Here is a 6,569-nt window from a genome sequence, read left to right as displayed (position 1 = left end):
CTGGTTTTGGCTGGAATAGAGTTAATTTTCTTCCTAGTACTGCGCTTTGCAATTAGAATGAGAAGAATGTTGATAAGACGCTGCTGTTGTGGTTGTTGCCAGGGGATGTTCATCCCAAGTCAAGGACTTCGATAAACTTGGGGAGGTGGGGAGTGCACAGTGGGTTGGGAGGGGTCCAAAGAATTGAAACAGTCCCTAAAATTCTTCTTCACTCCAGCCTCCAACCTCACGTGTTTGGCGAGTTGACCTTATTTTCTTGAAACTTAGTGTACTGGTTTTACTGGGATTGAGCTCATTTCCCTCACAGGGGTTGGAATGCCTTCTTTTTGGTAGCTAGCACCGGCTTTTGTTTCAATGCAGTACGAGGAGATGACGATGATGACACGTGCACGTCCCGTCCCTTGGCCAGGGACAGGACTAACGCTTCCTTCCCAGCAGCCAGGCTGGGATTTGAGCTTGGGATGAAAAGCAGGTGAGAACTCCCTGATCTTTGGGCTGTTGCCAAGGAAACCGAGGACTTTTTCAGCTGCCCAGCTGCCGGGGGAGCAGAGCGACCAGGCCGGGCAGCGCCGTGCTCCCTGCCCTGCCCCTGGAGAGCAGGACCCGCCTTGGCAGGCTCGTTCCTTCATGGGCTTTTACTTGGTTTATTTCTTTTCGTAACAAATTGTTATTTTTCTCCGCCATTGGCCGTTTGGGGCCAGTTGTTGTGATCACTGCCTGGGACGGGCTGGGTGCTGGTCACTGGGTGGTGAGCAAACCTCACACTTACACTGCTTTAGTGTTTTTGCTCGGTTACAATTATTTTAATATAGTGATGTCATACAGGTTGCTTGTTTTTTAAAATGTCTTTTTCTATAGGATTATTTCTAGAAGTGTGTAACTGATTAAAATGCATTTTATTTAAAGCCAATCATCCATCCTGGTTTGTAGCCCGGAGTTGATGTTGAAACGCCTGTCCAGCTCTGGGCCGCGTCGGGCTCAGGCTTGGGCGGCGTCGGGCTGGCTTTGGCTGGGGCACGGTTAATGTGGCGGTGCTGGGTGATCGTGTGGGGCAACACAGCTGAAGTTCTTGAGGAAGGGAAGAAAGTTTAACTCCTACCGAAGCTGGTTTTGCCCTAAAACAAAGTGAGGTCAAGGGACCTGCGGAGGAGATTCAGCTTTTAGCAATAAAGCCACGAGATGGATGTTGGATGGATGTTTGGACAAATTAAGGGGGAGATTACCCATTCGGGAGCTCTTGGGCCAGTCTGGGCAGGACGGGATGTAAAGAATGTGCTTTCTGGCAGCCCGGAGCCCCGGGCAGACAGCGCCGGGGAGACTCGAGGTCGGCCCGTGGGGTTTTGGACGTTCTGAGTAAAAAGGAGCTTGGGGCAGCGTGTGAGGGGCGGTTGGTACCGCGGGGCAGCTCCTCCTGGACGGGACGTGGCGGGACAGCTGACCCCAACCGACCAAAGGGACGTTTCTTACCAAATCATGTCACGCTCGGTGTGTAAGGTGGAGTTGGCCGGGGGACAAACATTCCTGCTGGGCAACGGGCGGGCAATTGGCGTTGCTTGCTTTGTGTATATATCACTATTATTGTTTATTCTCTTTTCCTTTGGTGTCCTATTAAACTATTCTTATCTCAACCCACGAGGTGTTTTCCCCTCTCCGATTCTCTCCCCATCCTGCCTCGGGAAGGAGTGAGCGAGCGGCTGGGTGGTCCTACTGCCGGCTGGCGTTAAACTGTGACACTGGGGTTTTGAAAGTTGTCTGTGTTTGTGCCATACAGCCCGTAGTGACTCTGAAACCCTTTGCAGCGAAACATTCGCGACTTTACTCAGTGCACAATAAGGCCAATGTACTCGAGCACATCTACGACGCTGGTTTCCGTGTGGCCTGGCCGTAACTGCACCCTGAAGTCGCAGGAAGCGGAGGCCAAGCGCTGCAAGCGGTTCCTCCCGTGGAGGTCGATGTTCAGGCGCTGGAAGCGGTTCCTCCCGTGGAGGTCGATGTTCAGGCCCTGGAAGCGGTTCCTCCCGTGGAGGTCGATGTTCAGGCACTGGAAGCGGTTCCTCCATGGAGGTCGATGTTCAGGCACTGGAAGCGGTTCCTCCATGGAGGTCGATGTTCAGGCGCTGGAAGCGGTTCCTCCATGGAGGTCGATGTTCAGGCACTGGAAGCGGTTCCTCCATGGAGGTCGATGTTCAGGCACTGGAAGCGGTTCCTCCATGGAGGTCGATGTTCAGGCACTGGAAGCGGTTCCTCCCGTGGAGGTCGATGTTCAGGCGCTGGAAGCGGTTCCTCCATGGAGGTCGATGTTCAGGCACTGGAAGCGGTTCCTCCATGGAGGTCGATGTTCAGGCACTGGAAGCGGTTCCTCCATGGAGGTCGATGTTCAGGCACTGGAAGCGGTTCCTCCATGGAGGTCGATGTTCAGGCACTGGAAGCGGTTCCTCCATGGAGGTCGATGTTCAGGCACTGGAAGCGGTTCCTCCCGTGGAGGTCGATGTTCAGGCGCTGGAAGCGGTTCCTCCCGTGGAGGTCGATGTTCAGGCACTGGAAGCGGTTCCTCCATGGAGGTCGATGTTCAGGCACTGGAAGCGGTTCCTCCCGTGGAGGTCGATGTTCAGGCACTGGAAGCGGTTCCTCCATGGAGGTCGATGTTCAGGCACTGGAAGCGGTTCCTCCATGGAGGTCGATGTTCAGGCGCTGGAAGCGGTTCCTCCCGTGGAGGTCGATGTTCAGGCGCTGGAAGCGGTTCCTCCCGTGGAGGTCGATGTTCAGGCGCTGGAAGCGGTTCCTCCATGGAGGTCGATGTTCAGGCACTGGAAGCGGTTCCTCCCGTGGAGGTCGATGTTCAGGCACTGGAAGCGGTTCCTCCCGTGGAGGTCGATGTTCAGGCGCTGGAAGCGGTTCCTCCATGGAGGTCGATGTTCAGGCACTGGAAGCGGTTCCTCCATGGAGGTCGATGTTCAGGCACTGGAAGCGGTTCCTCCATGGAGGTCGATGTTCAGGCACTGGAAGCGGTTCCTCCATGGAGGTCGATGTTCAGGCACTGGAAGCGGTTCCTCCATGGAGGTCGATGTTCAGGCACTGGAAGCGGTTCCTCCCGTGGAGGTCGATGTTCAGGCGCTGGAAGCGGTTCCTCCCGTGGAGGTCGATGTTCAGGCACTGGAAGCGGTTCCTCCATGGAGGTCGATGTTCAGGCACTGGAAGCGGTTCCTCCCGTGGAGGTCGATGTTCAGGCACTGGAAGCGGTTCCTCCATGGAGGTCGATGTTCAGGCACTGGAAGCGGTTCCTCCATGGAGGTCGATGTTCAGGCGCTGGAAGCGGTTCCTCCCGTGGAGGTCGATGTTCCGGCCGTGTCCTGCTGTTGTGCAGCAGCCAGCGCGCGCTGGAGCTGGACCGGGCTGCGTGTCCCCGCTGACCCCAGGAGAAACGCTGGAAGGTCAAGTGATGCCAAGACTAAGGAAACAAGAGGACATTTAAGGCTCGATTCTCACCTTCCTCTTCAGAAGAACTAATTCTGGGGGTGTTTGATCCTGTAGCTGCTTTCCTGGTGCGCTGACATCCTGACCTTGCCGACGCTTCATCAGAAGTGAATAGAACAGGTGGAATTGCGCGGAGCCCACTGCGCTCACCTCCAACCTTCACATTTCACAGCATCCCAGAGCAGCCAAACGCCACCCTCCCTGCTTTCCCTTCAGCTCCATCAGTTTGCTTTGCCAAGCTGCCCAACGCGGGCGGGTGAGCGGGAAGTTCTGTCTCCTGACGTACGCGCTGCGGAGTTTAACGATGACATTTGTTCATCTGGTGAGTGCAGGATGGTCTCACACCCTCCCTGGGTGGAGGATACGGCTCGAATGAGCTTTTACCCCCTCCCTCCCGCCAGCTCAAGGATTTCAAAGGAAAAATGTGAACTGAGAATAGTAAAAAAAAATACTAAAGAGAAGAAAAAATACAGGGAGACGGTGACAGCAGCGCAGGATTGAGGAGCCCTTTGGGGGAGCAGCGCAGCAGTGAGGAGCCCTTTGGGGAGCAGTGCAGCAGTGAGGAGCCCTTTGGGGAGCAGTGCGGCCGCCTGTTCCCATGCCCATCTGGTCGTACTGGGAGCAGTGGGAACGCTAACCCTTCCACTAGTGATCTGCTGAATCCTACCAGCCTGAGCGCGTATTGAGCAGTAAAGAGTTGGGTTTGCACTTTTAAGCTCTGTCCAGCCTGCTGGCAGCGTTTCTTTGTGCAAAGGTAATGCTGCCAAACCAAAGGGACCCGGACGGGGATGGTCAGAAAGCCGACAGTTCACTACGCCAATACAAATGTGTAGAGAACTCCTTTCTCTTACAGGTACAGGGCACAGCAGCCACAAGCAGTGGGTACTTGCAGGTTTGAGGCAAATACGAGAAGTCCTGGGAGCGGAAAGAGGAAAACACAGCAGTGAGCAGCACGGCTGCCGGTTCAGGCTCTTAGTTTTGAAGGTGAGAAGTACAAACGGTACCTGTGTCTCGAAGCTGTGCTGCTGCCGCCTGTGAGGATCGGGAGCAGCTCTGAGCCAGCCGTGCGGTGCAAAAATCAGTCACAAAACAGGAGGTTGAGTGGCAGGTTTGGCAATGAGACCTTGTGAGAATGTGGGAGTTGCTTTTTGTAGTCACAAGAGAAGGTTTTATCAGGAGAGAAAATCTCGCACAGTCACTGAAAGGGTAAGTTTTGCCGGTTTGTCTCTATAAACAGTATGGAATTTTCTGGATGTGTGCTAATTGCAGTCAAGTGGAGATTGCATTTGGATATAATGACATTGTGGGAAGCCGGGTGTAGCGCAGAGCCCGGTGCTGCGGCTGCTGAAATGTGAAGGCAGAGCCATGGCCAGGCCGGGCGCTCGGGACGGTCACACTGCAGGGACAGCAGCGTGATGTTGAACGTGCAGGGGTGACACCAGCCGGCGGCCACGCAGCCACTCGCTCACTTGGCGGGACGGGAGAAGGGAGATGAAGTGACAGAGAACTCGTGGGATGAGATGGAGATGGTGTGAAAAGTGAAATAGCAACGGTCAAGCAAAGGCTGTCACCACCTTAGAGTCATTGAATCACACATGGTTTGTGTTGGAGGGACCTTACAGCCCCCCAGTGCCCCCCCTGCCATGACAGGGACATCTGCACCAGCTCAGGGTGCTCAGAGCCCCGTCCAGCCTGGCCTGGGATGTCTCAGGGATGGTTCATCACCACCTCTCTGGGAACCTGCCCAGGCTCTCACCCCCTTGGAAGCCCAAACTCTCCCTCTTTCTTCCTCCCCCCCACTTACACTGCTGAGCGTGACGTTACATGGTGTGGAACATCCCTGTGGCTGTGTCGGGTGTCCCCCCAAGCCGTGTCCCCCCAGCCACTCTGGTGGGCCCAGAGCAGCAGAAAGCAGCAGCCTGGACACCATTGTGTGCCCAGCGCTGGTTTAACAGCACTGACCCTGGTTTAACAGCTCTGTACCGCCTGCCAGGAGGAAAAGTGCCTCTGTCCCAACCGACACCAGGACCCCCAGCAAGGTGATTTTAAATGCTGGTGTCCCGTCTCTACCTGAACAGCCTGTTTCCAGCGGTGTTTTCCAGCACCGCGGGACTGGGCCGGCGGCTCTGCTGGCTCTGGCTTTAAGGAGAAGCTGCTGCTTTGGGTGTTGCCGTTTCTGGAGGGTCCTTTAGCAGGCTCAGCGTGAGCGTGTCCTGAACACACTGCAGTGCTTTATTGCGTTCTGAGAAAAGTCTCCCTTTGACTATTCTGCTTAATTAACATCTCAGGTAAAATGACATTACAGCCTTTAGACCGTTAACTGAAGAAAGCCTCGGGACTTAGAGAGTGCATGAACGTGTAGCATGGGCTGCACGCGGGGTGTTGAACCTCTGTCCTGCCTCAGTGAGGCTATTTTAATGTTTTTAGTGTCCAAAATGGAACGTGTTTTTTCCCTTATGTTCCTAAAACAAAGTAAGAAAAAGTTATGTGAGATTTTAGTTCAGAATATTCACTGAAACCAAAAGGAACGTAATCTGGTTCGCTTTGAAATAGGTTATCCCAGCAGCACGCTCTGGGTGAAGCGGGTACGGACCTGCATTTCCTGTCCAACAACCGTGTGCCTGAGGAATTGGCTTTAAGGACTGTCCCAAACCAGCAGCAATGTCCTGGTGACGCTGGGTACTGACCTGGCTGTTCGGTGGGTCGCTCGGCTTTCCTGCCCGCTCTGCAGAACTGAGAGGCAAGAGATGATTTTGTGGATGTTTGCTGAATAATCTGTTTGCAAACTGTCTCAAAGGAACTTGGCTGAACATGCAGCGAGCGTTTCAATGTGATTTAATTTGTTGATGGAGGAGGAATATTGGGTGAGGAGCCCTGGATGAGAGGCCGGTTTCTGGGCTTGTTTTCTGCAGGGAATCTTTTCTTTATTGTGGCTTTTTTGTACTGGAGAAGAGATGCATTAATGTTTCTGTAGCTGCTGTTTCTCCTTGGCCTGACTTCAGTTTGTGCTTGAATTACCATTAAATCATTGTTAATAGAACTTAAAAAGAAAGTTTAACATAGGGCTGGTAACAAGCGGCAGAAATTCAGCTGTG

General features: G+C 54.0%; 1 protein-coding gene across 5 annotated transcripts in view; it reads left to right on the top strand.

The window, feature by feature from the left end:
• ZNF638 (zinc finger protein 638) overlaps positions 1-6,569 on the top strand; it is a 61,360-nt gene that overhangs the window by 7,009 nt on the left and 47,782 nt on the right. The window lies entirely within an intron of this gene.

Source organism: Streptopelia decaocto (genome assembly GCF_964273445.1).
Source record: "Streptopelia decaocto genome assembly, chromosome: 4".
Taxonomy (NCBI): domain Eukaryota; kingdom Metazoa; phylum Chordata; class Aves; order Columbiformes; family Columbidae; genus Streptopelia; species Streptopelia decaocto.
This window is presented reverse-complemented; position numbering and strand designations above follow the sequence as displayed.